This window comes from Scyliorhinus torazame, chromosome 28 (assembly GCF_047496885.1).
Source record: "Scyliorhinus torazame isolate Kashiwa2021f chromosome 28, sScyTor2.1, whole genome shotgun sequence".
NCBI classification, from domain to species: Eukaryota; Metazoa; Chordata; class Chondrichthyes; order Carcharhiniformes; family Scyliorhinidae; genus Scyliorhinus; species Scyliorhinus torazame.
This window is the reverse complement of record NC_092734.1, coordinates 38,365,440-38,380,672: the sequence shown is the minus strand read 5'-3', so window position 1 is coordinate 38,380,672 and position 15,233 is coordinate 38,365,440. Positions and strand designations below refer to the sequence as shown.

The following is a 15,233-nucleotide window of genomic DNA, read 5'->3' as shown; positions in this document are numbered from 1 at the left end:
TATTTGGACTTTCAGAAGGCGTTTGACACAAATGAAATGAAAATTGCTTATTGTCACAAGTAGGCTTCAAATGAAGTTGCTGTGAAAAGCCCCTCGTCGCCACATTCTGGCGCCTGTTCGGGGAGGCTGGTACAGGAATTGAACCGTGCTGCTGGCCTACTTTGGTCTGCTTTAAAAGCGAGCTCTTTAGCCCTGTGCTAAACCAGCCCCAGATAATAATCGCTTATTGTCACAAGTAGGCTTCAATGAAGTTACTGTGAAACATTCCCACAGTCCCACAAACGAGATTATTGTGCAAAATTAAAGCGCATGGGATTGGGGGAAATGTATTGAGGTGGATAGAAAACTGGTTGGCAGAGAGGAAACAAAGAGTAGGGATTAATGGGTCCTTTTCAAATTGGCAGGCAGTAGTAACCAGTGGGGGTACCACAGGGATCGGTGCTGGGACCCCAGCTATTCACAATATATATTGATGATTTGGATGAGGGAACAAAATGTAACATCTCAAAGTTTGCATTTGATACCAAATTAGGTGGGAGGGTGAATTGTGACGAGGATGCAGGAATCCTGCAGCAAGATCTGGACAGGTTGGGCGAGTGGGCAAACCAATGGCAGATGCAGTATAATTTGGATAAGTGTGAGGTTATTCACTTTGGAAAGCAAAAACAGGAAGGCAGATTACTACCGAAATGGTTGTAAATTGGGAGAGGGGAGTGTGCAGTGGGACCTGGGTGTCCTTGTGCTGAAGGTAAGCATGCAGGCGGTAAAGAAGGCTAATGGTATGCTGGCCTTCATTGCAAGAGGTTTCAAGTATAGAAGCAGGGATGTGTTGCTGCAATTGTACAGGGCCTTGGTGAGGCCACACCTGGAGTATTGTGGGCAGTTTTGGTCTCCTTCTCTGAGGAAGGATGTTCTTGCTCTCGAGGGAGAGCAGCGAAGGTTTACCAGACTGCTTCCAGGGATGGCGGGGACTGTCATATGAGGAGAGATTGACTAGGTTGGGATTGTTCTCGCTTGAGTTCAGAAGAATGGGGGGGGATCTCATAGAGACTTATAAAATTCTAACAGGACTGGACAGGGTAGATGCAGGAAGATGTTACCAATGATGGGTGTGTCCAGAACCAGAGGTTACAGCCTGAGGATTCAGGGTAAACCATTTCGGACAGAGATAAGGAGACATTTCTTCACACAAAGAGTGGTGAGCCTGTGGAATTCATTACCAAAGGAAGTAGTTGATGCTAAAACTTTGAATATATTCAAGAGGCGGCTGGATACAGCACTTGGGGAGAATGGGATCAAAGGCTATGGGGCGAAAGCAGGATTCGGCTATTGAGTTGGATGATCAGCCGTGATTGTGATGAATGGCGTAGCGGGCTTGAAGGGCCGAAGGGCCTCCTCCTGCTCCTATCTTCTATGTATGTATCTATGTAAATGTAGGGAATAATGTACCCATGTTGACTGTCAAACATGCATCTTCACCAATATATAACTAAACTGATTGATCAAGACATTGGTATTTGTGAGATCTTGTGTATAGATTGCCTGCTCTGCTACAGAGAGTATAATTCAAAAGTACCCCGTTGGCTGAAAAGTACTTTGGGGTAGGAGACATGAAAGACCCTCACCAAATGCAGTTCATCAGCTGGTCGTCATCTCGGTTCATTTGTACTCATCTGATTTGCTGATTATGAAAATATATCTCCTGATTTGAATTGATGGAGGTGGCACAGTGGTTAGCACTGCCACCTCACAGCACCAGGGACCCGGGTTCAATTCTGCCTTCGGGTACCTGTCTGTGTGGAGTTTGCACTTTCTCCCTTTGTCTGTTCTCCGGGTGCTCCGGTTTCATCCCACAGTCCAAAAATGTGCAGGTTAGGTGGATCGGCCATGATTTAAAAACAAAATTGCCCCATGGTGTCCAAAATGTTAGGTGGGGTTACGGGGATAGGGTGGAGGTGTGGGCTGCTCTTTCCAAGGCTGGTGCAGACTCGATGGACCGAATGGTCTCCTGCACTGGAAATTCTGCACTGGAAATTCTATGATCTTATGAATTGGAATTCTGGCATTTACAAATTCTTCTCCAAAAGTTGAGAAGAAAATTAAATCGTATGCATCAGTTTTTTTTTGGGGGGGGGGAAATAAGTACGCCAGCTTTTCTGCAGTTTGTCACGAAAGGTTGTGACATGATAGAAATATTACAATAACATGTATGAACTTGACCATAAAATTGTGACTTTTCCAGTTGAAGGGGGAATACAGCAGTGGCTCAGAGATGTCTTTGTGTCTCTTAAAGTACGATGCTTCCATTGATTTGAAAACTGGTTCCAAATCGAATTATTGAGCTGTTAATTTATTGTTGACAGTTTTGGTTCGGTGACCAGAGTAAGTTAGAGATGGGAAATGAGTTGCGTTGTTTTTCAAAACATAAACTAAGCTGCAATAGAGTTCTGAAAGGTAAACATTACACCACGATTGAAGATAATTACAGGCAACAAAGCATCCCTTGTTTATACCTCTTTGAAGCGTGTAATTAAAAGAGCTCTGTGGGACTGAGTTCACAGTTTGTTGGGAAAAAATGTAGAATTGTGCAACTTAAAATCGGGCAAGGTACCTCTTTGCGTGCTGCCTTGATAACTTCTTATTGTCCCCTTTATGCTTTCCAGGTCTCGCAGAGAATTAGCTTTGCAAGGAAAGTAATTTGTCAACAGTCCCACGCACCCCAACAGGGCTTAAATTTCCAAAATAAGGTTCATAGATATAAAAATGGTTCCATGATTTTTAAAAAATCTTTAAATATAAGTAATAAAATTCAGGCGGTTCAAATTGTAAGTGCCCTTCTGCTTCGTTCTTCAAATAAAGATTTATTCCCTTTTTCTACAGTTTCTAGTAGACTGCTTGCGCTGGGAGCAGGTTCAGGCACTGTTTTTAAAAAAATGTCAAATTCCAATTAGGCAATTTAGCATGGCCAATCCACCTACCCTGCAGATCTTCGGGTTGTGGGGGTGCGACCCACGGGGACAGTGACCGGGGGCTGGGATCGAACCCACTGTGGCACCAGAACAAAGAAAAGTATAGTACGAAGTCTTACAACACCAGGTAAAAGTCCAACAGGTTTGTTTCGATGTCACTAGCTTTCGGAGCGCTGCTCCTTCCTCAGGTGAAGGATTCGCTGCGCTCCGAAAGCTAGAGACATCGAAACAAACCTGTTGGACTTTAACCTGGTGTTGTAAGACTTCATACTGTGCTCACCCCAGTCCAACGCCGGCATCTCCACATCAAAGAAAAGTATAGCACAGGAACAGGCCTTTCGGCCCTCCAAGCCCGCGCCGACCATGCTGCCCATCTAAACTAAAATCTTCTACACTTCCTGGGTCCGTATCCCTCTATTCCCATCCTATTCATGTATTTGTCAAGACGCCCCTTAAATGTCACTATCGTCCCTGCTTCCACCACCTCCTCCGGTAGCGAGTTCCAGGCACCCACTACCCTCTGCGTAAAAAACTTGCCTCGTACATCTACTCTAAACCTTGCCCCTCTCACCTTAAACCTATGCCCCCTAGTAATTGACCCCTCTACCCTGGGAAAAAACCTCTGACTATCCACTCTGTCTATGCCCCTCATAATTTTGTAGACCTCTATCAGGTCGCCCCTCAACCTCCTTCGTTCCAGTGAGAACAAACCGAGTTTCTTCAACCGCTCCTCATAGCTAATGCCCTCCATACCAGGCAACATCCTGGTAAATCAAATCTCTTCTGCACCCTTTCTAAAGCCTCCACATCCTTCTGGTAGTGTGGCGACCAGAATTGAACACTATACTCCAAGTGTGGCCTAACTAAGGTTCTATACAGCTGCAACATAACTTGCCAATTCTTATACTCAGTGCCCCGGCCAATGAAGGCAAGCATGCCGTATGCCTTGACTACCTTCTCCACCTGTGTTGCCCCTTTCAGTGACCTGTGGACCTGTACACCTAGATCTCTCTGATCTCAACTTCTGGGGATTAGTTAGGCTCAGGGACAGTAGAAGGCTTGGCACTGCCGCCTCCAGGGTTTAATTCCGACCTCGGGTGACTGTCTGTGTGGTGTTTGTTCTTTCTATTCGTGTCTGCGTGGGTTTCCTCCGGGTGCTCCGGTTTCCTCCCACAGTCCAAAGATGTGCAGGTTAGGTGCATTGGCCATGGTCAATTGCCCTTAGTGTCCAAAAGGTTAGGTGTGTTTACTTGGTTATGAGAATAGGCTGGAGGCAGAGGCTTAAGCAGGGTGCGAGTGGAGACTCGAGGGCCGAATGGCCCCCTTCTACACTGTGAATTCTATGATTCTGCTCGTTGTCTTTTATGTTCCGTGAGTTTGTTGGAGGAGCAGGACAATCTGTGCTGAGTAAATGGAGTGCAGACTTTATCAGATGGAGGTCTGATGGCCATTGAGCTGATGGGCGCATATCCTGCGTGTGCCCCTCAGCCGTAAATGTACTGTGTGAAGGGACTGCACTTGTTGGCTTCACATCTTTAAAGAAATAAAGTCCACTGCTTGGGGCATTAACGTCAGAAGATACAACACCGAATCAGGCCAAACTAGAACAAAGAACAAAGAAAAGTACAGCACAGGAACAGGCCCTCCAAGCCCGTGCCGACCATACTGCCCGACTAAACTACAATCTCCTACACTTCCTGGGTCCATATCCCTCTATTCCCATCCTATTCATGTATTTGTCAAGATGTCCCTTAAATGTCACTATCGTCCCTGCTTCCTCCACCACCTCCGGCAGCGAGTTCCAGGCACCCGCTACCCTCTGCGTAAAAAACTTGCCTCGTACATCTACTCTAAACCTTGCCCCTCTCAACTTAAACCTATGCCCCCCGAGTAATTGACCACTCTACCCCGGGGAAAAGCCTCTGACTATCTACTCGGTCTATGCCCCTCATAATTTTGTAGACCTCTATCAGGTCGCCCCTCAACCTCCGTCATTCCAGTGAGAACAAACCGAGTTTCTTCAACCGCTCCTCATAGCTAATGCCCTCCATACCAGGCAACATCCTGGTAAATCTCTTCTGCACCCTCTCTAAAGCCTCCACATCCTTCTGGTAGTGTGGCGACCAGAATTGAACACTGTACTCCAAGTGTGGCCTAACTAAGGTTCTATACAGCTGCAACATGACTTGCCAATTCTTATACTCAGTGCCCCGGCCAATGAAGGCAAGCATGCCATATGCCTTCTTGACTATCTTCTCCACCTGTGTTGCCCCTTTCAGTGACCTGTGGACCTGTACACCTAGATCTCTCTGACTTTCAATACTCTTGAGGGTTCTACCATTCACTGTATATTCCCTACCTGCATTAGACCTTCCAAAATGCATTACCTCACATTTGTCTGGATTAAACTCCATCTGCCATCTCTCCGCCCAAGTCTCCAAACAATCTAAATCCTGCTGTATCCTCTGACAGTCCTCATCGCTATCCGCAATTCTACCAACCTTTGTGTCGTCTGCAAACTTACCAATCAGACCAGTTAAGTTTTCCTCCAAATCATTTATATGTATTACAAACAGCAAAGGTCCCAGCACTGATCCCTGCGGAACACCACTAGTCACAGCCCTCCAATTAGAAAAGCATCCTTCCGTTGCTACTCTCTGCCTTCTATGACCTAGCCAGTTCTGTATCCACCTTGCCAGCTCACCCCTGATCCTGTGTGACTTCTCCTTTTGTACTAGTCTACTATGAGGGATCTTGTCAAAGGCCGTACTGAAGTCCATATAGACAACATCCACTGCCCTACCTGCATCAATCATCTTTGTGACCTCCTCGAAAAACTCTTATCAAATTAGTGAGACACGACCTCCCCTTCACAAAACCATGCTGCCTCTCACTAATACGTCCATTTGCTTCCAAATGGGAGTAGATCCTGTCTCGAAGAATTCTCTCCAGTAATTTCCCTACCACTGACGTAAGGAACAGAGGAACAACATTGGCTATTCTCCAGTCCTCCGGGACATCACCTGAAGACAGTGAGGATCCAAAGATGTCTGTCAAGGCCTCAGCAATTTCCCCTCTAGCCTCCTTCAGTATTCTGGGGTAGATCCCATCAGGCCCTGAGGACTTATCTACCTTAATATTTTTTAAGACACCCAACACCTCGTCTTTTTGGATCACAATGTGACCCAGGCTATCTACACACCCTTCTCCAGACTCAACGTCTACCAATTCCTTCTCTTTGGTGAATACTGATGCAAAGTATTCATTTAGTACCTCGCCCATTTCCTCTGACTCCACACATAGATTCCCTTGCCTATCCTTCAGTGGCCAACCCTTTCCCTGGCTACCCTCTTGCTTTTTATGTACGTGTAAAAAGCCTTGGGATTTTCCGTAACCCTATTTGATAATTACTTTTCGTGACCCCTTCTAGCCCTCCTGACTCCTTGCTTAAGTATCTTCCTACTTTCCTTATATTCCACACAGGCTTCGTCTGTTCCCAGCCTTTTAGCCCTGACAAATGCCTCCTTTTTCTTTTTGACGAGGCCTACAATATCTCTCGTTATCCAATGTTCCCGAAAATTGCCATATTGATCCTTCTTCCTCACAGGAACATGCCAGTCCTGAATTCCTTTCAACTGACACTTGAAAGCCTCCCACATGTCAGATGTTGATTTACCCTCAAACATCCGCCCCCAATCTAGGTTCTTCAGTTCCCACCTAATATTGTTACAATTAGCCTTCCCCCAATTTAGCACATTCACCCTAGGACCACTCTTATCCTTGTCCACCAGAACTTTAAAACTTACTGAATTGTGGTTACTGTTCCCGAAATGCTCCCTGACTGAACCTTCTACCACCTGGCCGGGCTCATTCCCCAATACCAGGTCCAGTACAGCCCCTTCCCTAGTTGGACTGTCTACATATTGTTTTAAGAAGCCCTCCTGGATGCTCCTTACAAACTCTGCCCCGTCTAAGCCCCTGGCACTAAGTGAGTCCCAGTCAATATTGGGGAAGTTGAAGTCTCCCATCACAACAATCCTGTTGTTTTTACTCTTTTCCAAAATCTGTCTACCTATCTGCTCCTCTATCTCCCGCTGGCTGTTGGGAGGCCTGTAGTATACCCCCAACATTGTGACTGCACCCTTCTTATTCCTGATCTCTACCCATATAGCCTCACTGCCCTCTGAGGTGTCCTCCCGCAGTACAGCTGTGATATCCTCCCTAACCAGTAGCGCAACTCCGCCACCCCTTTTACATCCCCCTCTATCCCCGCCTGAAACATCTAAAACCTGGAGCGTTTAGCTGCCAATCCTGCCCTTGCCATCAACCAGGTCTCTGTAATGGCAACAACATCATAGTTCCAAGTACTAATCCAAGCTCTAAGTTCATCTGCCTTACCCGTAATACTTCTTGCATTAAAACATATACACTTCAGGCCACCAGACCCGCTGTGTTCAGCAACTTCACCCTGTCTGCTCTGCCTCAGAGCCACACTGTCCCTATTCCCTAGTTCTCCCCTCAATGCTCTCACCTTCTGACCTATTGCTCTGTTGCCCCACCCCCCTGCCCATACTAGTTTAAACCCTCCCGTGTGACACTAGCAAACCTCGCAGCCAGGATATTTATGCCCCTCCAGTTTAGATGCAACCCGTCCTTCTTACATAGTCTTATATACTGGGAGGATGTTTCTTCTTGTGGGGGAGACTAGAACTCCGGGGGGGGGGTGGGGGGGGGGGGGGGGGGGGGGGGGGGGGGGGGGGGGCGGGACCAGTCAGAATGAGAGGTGTTGGATGGATTTTTGATAGTTTAGGGTGTCAGGGTTATGGTGGCTGATAGGAAAGTGGAGTTGAAACCACAGACAAAATCAGCCATGATCTAATCGAATGGTGAAGCATGGTTGAAGGGCAGAATGGCCTACTGCTGATCTGTGTTCCATTTAGCCCAGTCAGTTCGAGTTGGTATCGATGCTCCACTCATCTCTCATCCTTCCTAACCTTTTATCCTGTCTGACTTCTATGCTTATCTGACTTCCACTTTAATTGATCTTTACTGTTGGTCTCCCTGTGGAAATGGGTTTCCACATTCCACCACTCCTTGGGTCAAGACGTGTCTTCTGAATTCCTGATTTCAATTTTCTATTGATGGCTTCTGTTTTGCCTCTGCCACCGACCGAGGTGGAAACACTGTGCATCCTTCATTAAAAGCTTTCATAATTTCAAAGGCCCCACTGGGCTCTTTAACCTGTTTTTTTCAAGAGGAGAGGGGCCAAGCCCGTCATCCTTTCTGGGCAGGCATTGTCCTTGTTAAACCTTTTTTGCACCCCTCCATGCGTTGATATCCCTTCCGTAATATGGAACCAGGATTGTACACTGTGAGGTTCAAAACCAGTTTAGCGCAACCTCTCTACTTTTCATTCCTGTCCCTCGAGACATAAACCCCTGTGTTTGGTTTGCTTTCATAATTGCCCTTATTGACATGCAACATGTTTTTGTGCTTTTTGTGTTGTAACTCCCAGATCCCATTGTTCCTCATTTAGATTTTTACTGCTTATTTAAAAAATGTACTACCCAGCACTTTTCCAAGGTCACACCATTCCGAAATGAATTTCAATATTCTGCAATTTTATTGCTATCCGGATAGCGCTAAGGACTGTCAGAAGATACATCAGGATATAGATCAGTTGGAGACTGGGTGGAGATGTGGAGTTTAATCCAGACAATGAGATGATGCATTTTGGAAGGTCTAATATAGGTGGGAAATGGCAGAACCCTAAAGAGTATTGATAGGTAGAGGGATCTGGGTGTACAGGTCCGCAGGTCACTGAAAATGGAGGCATACGGCATGCTTGCTTTCTTCAGCCGGGACATAGAGTGTACAAATTAGCAAGTCGTGCTGCAGTCGTATATTATCTTAGTTTTTTTTAATGTTTCTAATTAAGGGGCAATTTGGTTTGGCCAATCCACCTACCCTGCAGATCTTTGGGTTTTGGGCGTGAGACCCACGCAGACACTGGGAGAATGTGTAAACTCCACACGGACAGTGACCCGGGGCGGGATTGAACCTGGGTCCTTGGCGCTGTGAGGCAGCAGTGCTAACCATTGCGCCGCCGTGCCTCCCTAGAACCTTAGTTAGGCCACACTTGGAATATACTAGAAGGATGTGGTGGCTTTGGAAGAGGGTACTGAACAGGTTTACCAGGATGTTGCCTGGTATGGAGGGCATTTGCTGTGAGGAGAGGTTGGATGTGAGGAGAGGTTGGATATGAGGAGGGGCATGGACCAGAGTGGATAGTCAGAAGTTTTTTCCCAGCTTGGAAGAGTCAGTTACGAGGAGCTATAGTTTTAAAGTGCGAGGGGCAAAGTTTGGAGGAGATGTGCGAGGAAAGTTTTTTTTTTTTTTTTACACAATGGGTAGTGGTTGCCTCAACCTCTGTTGGAGGAGGTGGTGGAAGCGGGTACAATAGTGACGTTTAAGGGGCGTCTTGACAAATAAATAAATAGGATGGTAATGAGGGATACGGACCCCGGAAGTGTAGAAGGTTTTAGGTTAGACCGAACAGCATGGCTGGCGTAGACTTGGAGGGCCGAAGGGCCTGTTCCTGTGCTGCACTTTTCTTTGTTTGACAGCAGTCCTCAGCGGGTCTCAGTATTGATCCTGTGGGACCTCTCTCAAACCTTTACACACCTTTACCCTGCTCTCAGCTTTTCTGTCTTGCAGCTAGGTCGCAATCCATTTTGCTAATTGTTGAGTACATATGCACTGATCGTGTTCATTAGTCTATTATTTTGGAAATTAAATATATTACATCTCCTGAGTTACGCTTTTCTACTCTCTCTGTCCTCTTCAAATAATTCAATGACGTTTCCCTTTTGCAATCCATGTTTTTTAAAAAAAATTATATTTTAAAGTTTTCAAACAGAATTTTTCCCTTTTACAAATCAACATAAAAATAGTACAGTTACTGATAAATAACATTATTTAAATAATATGGTGAACTAACAAAGTAACAAAAAATAGTGCCCCCCCCCCCCCCCCCCCCCCCCCCCCTCCCCGGGCTGCTGCTATCTATTTTCCCTTTAACGTTCCGCGAGATAGTCAAGGAACGGTTGCCACCGCCTGGAGAACCCCTGAGCCGATCCCCTCAGCGCAAATTTCATTCGTTCCAGTTTTATGAACCCTGCCATATCGTTATATCCAGGCCTCCACGCCGGGGGCTTTCGCTTCCTTCCACATAAATAGGATCCTTCGCCGGGCTATCAGGGACGCAAAGGCCAGAATATCGGCCTCTTTCGCCTCCTGCACTCCCGGCTCTTCCGCTACCCCTAAATATAGCTAACCCCCAGCCTGGCTTGACCCGGACCTTCCACCACCTTTGAAATCACTCTTGCCACTCCCCTCCAGTACTCATCCAGTTGCCGGACACGACCAGAACATGTGTGTGTGGTTCGCCGGGCTTCCCAAGCACCTCCCGCACTTGTCCTCCACTCCGAAGAACCTGCTTAGTCTTGCTCCCGTCATATGTGCTCTATGTAGAACATTAAATTGTATCAGTCTAAGCCTGCACAACGAGGACGAGGAATTTACCCTACTTAGGGCATCAGCCCACAGCCCCTCCTCAATCTCCTCCCCAGCTCTTCTTCCCATTTTCCCTTCAGCTCCTCTACCAGCGCCTCCCCCTCGTCTCATCTCCTGATATATTTCGGACACTTTTCCCTCCCCGACCCCATACCCCGGAAATCACTCTATCCTGGATCTCCTGTGTCGGGAGCAGCGGAAATTCCCTCACCTGTTGCCTCGTAAACGCCCTCACTTGCATATATCTAAAGATATTCCCCGGGGGCAACTCATACTTTTCCTCCAGCGCTCCCAGGCTCGCAAACGTCCCGTCTATAAACAAATCTCTCAGTTCCCTAATTCCTGCTCGTTGCCAGCTCTGGAACCCTCCGTCCATCCTTCCTGGGACAAACCCTGTGATTATTCCTGATCGGGGACCACACGAGGCACCCGTCACCCCCCTGTGTCGCCTCCACTGCCCCCAGATCCTTAGGGTTGCCACCACCACTGGGTTTGTGGTATACCCTTTTCGGGGAGAGCAGGCAGCGGCGCCGTCACCAGCGCCTTTAGGCTCGTTCCTTTACAGGACGCCATCTCCAGCCTCTTCCATGCCACCCCCTATCCCTCCCTCATCCACTTACAAACCATCGCCACATTGGTGGCCCAGTAGTAGTCGTCCAGGCTCGGCAATGCCAGTCCCCCTCTGTCCCTGCTACGCTGCAGGAACCCCCTCCTTACCCTTGGGGTCTTCCCTGCCCACACAAAGCTCATAATGCTCCTGTCTTATTTTCTTGAAAAAGGCCTTTGTGATCAGACTGGGGAGACATTGAAGAAACCTCGGGAGAACCATCATTTTACCCGCCGCCACTCTGCCTGCCAATGAGAGCGGCAGCATATCCCACCTCTTGAAATCCTCCTCCATCTGCTCCACCAGCCGCGTCAGATTAAGTCTGTGTAGAGTTCCCCAGCGCTCCTAGCCACCTGGATCCCCCAAATATCGGAAGCTCCTTTCCACTCTCCTTAACGGCAGGGGCGTCTATTCCTCCTTCCCTGGTCCCCGGGTGTAATACAAAAAGCTCGCTCTTCCCCCATATTTAGCCTGTATCCCGAAAAATCTCCAAAACTCCCTCAAATCTGCATAACCTCTGTCATCCCCTCTACCGGGTCCGCAACATATAGCAGTAAGTCATCTGCGTAGAGTGACACTCTATGTTCCTCTCCCCCTCTAACCACCCCCCTCCATTTCCTGGAGTCTCTCAACGCTATGGCCAGTGGTTCAATTGCCAACGCGAACAGTAATGGGGATAGGGGACACCCCTGCCTTGTTCCCCTGTGTAGCCGAAAATACTCGATCTTTGCCGGTTTGTGACTACACTTGCCACTGGGGCCCCATATAGGAGTCTGACCCATCTGACAAACCCTCCCCGAACCCAAACCTCCTCAACACCTCCCATAAATACTCCCACTCTACCCTATCCAATGCCTTCTCCGCAATCCATCGCCACCACTATCTCTGCCTCCCCCTCTGCTGGGGGCATCATTATCACCCCCAGCAGCCGTCGAACGTTGACATTCAGTTGTCTCCCCTTTACAAACCCTGTCTGGTCTTCATGCACCACCCCCGGGACACAATCCTCTGTCCTCGTCGCCAGCACCTTTGCCAGCAGCTTGGCGTCTACATTTAGGAGTGAGATAGGCCTATATGACCTGCATTGCAGCGGATCTTTATCCCGCTTCAGGATTAGTGATATCGTCGCCTCCGACATTGTCGGGGGTAGTATCCCCCCCTTCTCTGGCCTCGTTATAGGTTCTCGCCAGCAGCGGGGCCAACAGGTCCACATATTTCCTGTAGAATTCCACCGGGAAACCCGTCTGGTCCCGGGGCCTTCCCTGCTTCATGATCCCCAGTCCTTTAGTCACCTCATCAACCTCGATTGGCGCCCCCAGACCTGCCACCCACCTGCTCCTCCACCCTCGGGAACCTTAGTTGGTCCAGAAACTGTTGCATTCCCTCTTTTCCCTCCAGGGGTTGGGACTTGTATAGCCTATCATAGAAGGTCTTAAACACCTCATTTACCTTTCCTGCTCTCCGCTCCGTAGTTCCCGTTTCACCCCTAACTCCCCCCAATCTCCCTCGCCGCTATCCTCTTGTGAAGTTGGTGGGCCAGCAGCCGGCTCGCCTTTTTCCCCATACTCGTATCTCATCCCCTGTGCCTTCCTCCCACTGTGCCTCTGCCTTTCCTGTGGTCAGCAGGTCAAACTCCATCTGAAGTCTTTGCCTCTCTCTATATAGTCCTTTGTCCGGGGCCTCCGCATATCTTTTATCCACCCTCCAAAATCTCCCCCACTAATCTCTCCCTTTCTTTGCCCTCTTGTTTCTCCTTGTGAGCTCTAATGGAGATCAACTCTCCCCTAACCACCGCCTTCAACGCTTCCCATACTACCTCCACCTGGACCTCGCATCGTCATTGACCTCCAGGTATCTCTCAATACATCCCCGCACCCTTCCACAGACCCCCCTCATCCGCCAATAGTCCCACATCCAGTCGCCAGAGTGGGCGCTGCTCCCTCTCTCCTAATTCCAGATCCACCCAGTGCGGGGCATGGTCTGAAACGGTTATGGCCGAGTACTCCGTTCCTGCCACCTTCGAGATCAGTGGCCCTACTCAGAACAAAGAAATCTATTCGAGAGTATACCTTGTGGACATGGGAGAAAAAGGAGAACTCTTGGCCAACGGCCTAGCAAATCTCCACGGATCCACTCCCCCCATTTGTTCCATAAACCCCCTAAGCACCTTGGCTGCTGCCGGCCGGCCTTCCGGTCCTGGATCTAGACCGGTCTAGCCCTGGATCCAGCACAGTATTGAAGTCGTTCCCCCCCCCCATTACCAGGCTTGGCTTCCCACCTCCAAGTCCGGGATATGTCCCAGCATCCGCTTCATAAATCCCACTCACCATCACATATCTACCCCCGTTATCCACCACTGTATTCTTAGCCTCGAATGCCACCCGTTCCCCACAGTATCGCCACCCCCCCCCCCTATTTTTTGCGTCCAACCCTGAGTGGAACACCTGTCCCACCCATCCTTTCCTTAACCTAACCTGATCCGCCACCTTCAGATGCGTCTCCTGAAGCATGACTACATCCGCCTTCAGTCTTTTTAAGTGCGCGAACACCCGGGCCCTCTTAATCGGCCCATTCAGGCCTCTCACATTCCATGTGATCAGCCGGATTGGGGGGCCAACCCCCCCCCCCCCCGGCCGACTAGCCATCCTCTATTCTGGGCCAGCCCCCCGTCCGGGTCCCGCGCACCCACCCATCCCCCAGGCGGCGCCTTCCCGTCCCGACCACCTCTTCTCTTGCCAGCTCCCCCTTGCACTCAGCAGCAGCAACTCAGTTAATCCCCATCTAGCATGGTTACTCCCCCCATGATGCTTCCGAAAGTCAGCTAACTCTAACTGACCCCGGCCTCCCCTGTTCTCTCTTTGACCCCCCTGCGTGTGGAACTCCCTTCCTGCGCCTATCTTTTCGCCATCATCTCCCTAGCGCGGGAAAAACCCCGCGCTTTCCTATCGGCCCCGCCCCTATGGCTCCCTCATTCCCCCTCAGTCCCTTTTTCCACCGGTGCCCACTTTTCTCCGTGTCCCCCCCATCTAGGGGAGAGAAATTCCCCATCTATCGTTTCAATACTATAAACCTCCCATTCCCCAATTTACTCTTCTGTACCACAACCTCGTTGTTTCCCCCCCCCCCAACATCAGTCTCTCAGTTCTAGTCCAGTTTCTCCTCTTGGATGAAGGTCCATGCCTCATCCGCCGTTTCGAAGTAGTAGTGCTTGCCCTGATGCGTGACCCACAATCGCGCCGGCTGCAGCATCCCAAATTTTATTTCCTTCCTGTGAAGCACCGCCTTGGCCCGATTGAAACTCGCCCTCCTTCTCGCCACCACCGCGCTCCAGTCCTGATATACTCGTATCACCGCATTCTCCCACCTGCTACTCCGTACCTTCTTGGCCCAGCTCAAAACAGCCTCTCTGTCCGTGATGCGGTGAAATCTCACCACTATCGCCCTTGGTAGTTCTCCCGCCTTTGGCCTTCTCACAAGGACCCGGTGAGCCCCTTCCACCTCCAGGGGGCACGATGGGGCCTCAGCTCCCTTTAGCGTATGGAGCATCGTGCTCACACAAGCCCCAACGTCAGCTCCCTCCGTTCCTTCGGGGAGACCTAGAATCCGGAGGTTCTTCCTCCTCGAGCTGTTCTCCAGGGCTTCCAGCCTTTCGATACATCTCTTATGTAGCGCCTCATGCGTCTCCGTTTTTACCACCTGGCCCTGTATCTCATCCTCATTTTCGTCTGCCTTTGCCTTCACTCCACTGAGCTCTATCGCCTGGGCCTTTTGTGTTTCCTTCAGCCCATCAATTGCCAATAACATCAGCGCCAGCACCTCCTTCTTTAGTTCCTCCACACACCGTCGGAGGAATTCCTGCTGGTCCGGGCCCCATGTCGTCTGGGCTCCATCCGCCGCCACCTTGCTTCTTCCTTCTCTCCTCTGCCGCTGCTCCAAAGGATCCTTCGCAATCTGGCCATTGCCACTGGTCTTTTCCATACACACCCGGGGAGACACCTTCCTTCGTCATCCCACACTGGGTTTGGTCTGAAAAAATTTCCGTTGCGACTCCCAAAAAGAGCCCAAAAGTCCGTTAGAACGGG

At 49.3% G+C, this 15,233-nt stretch overlaps 1 protein-coding gene across 4 annotated transcripts in view; it reads left to right on the top strand.

Annotated features, from left to right (window-relative positions):
• Positions 1-15,233, top strand: part of LOC140403688 (serine/threonine-protein phosphatase 2B catalytic subunit beta isoform) — a 153,977-nt gene that overhangs the window by 17,376 nt on the left and 121,368 nt on the right. The gene's annotated exons all lie outside the window — the stretch shown is intronic.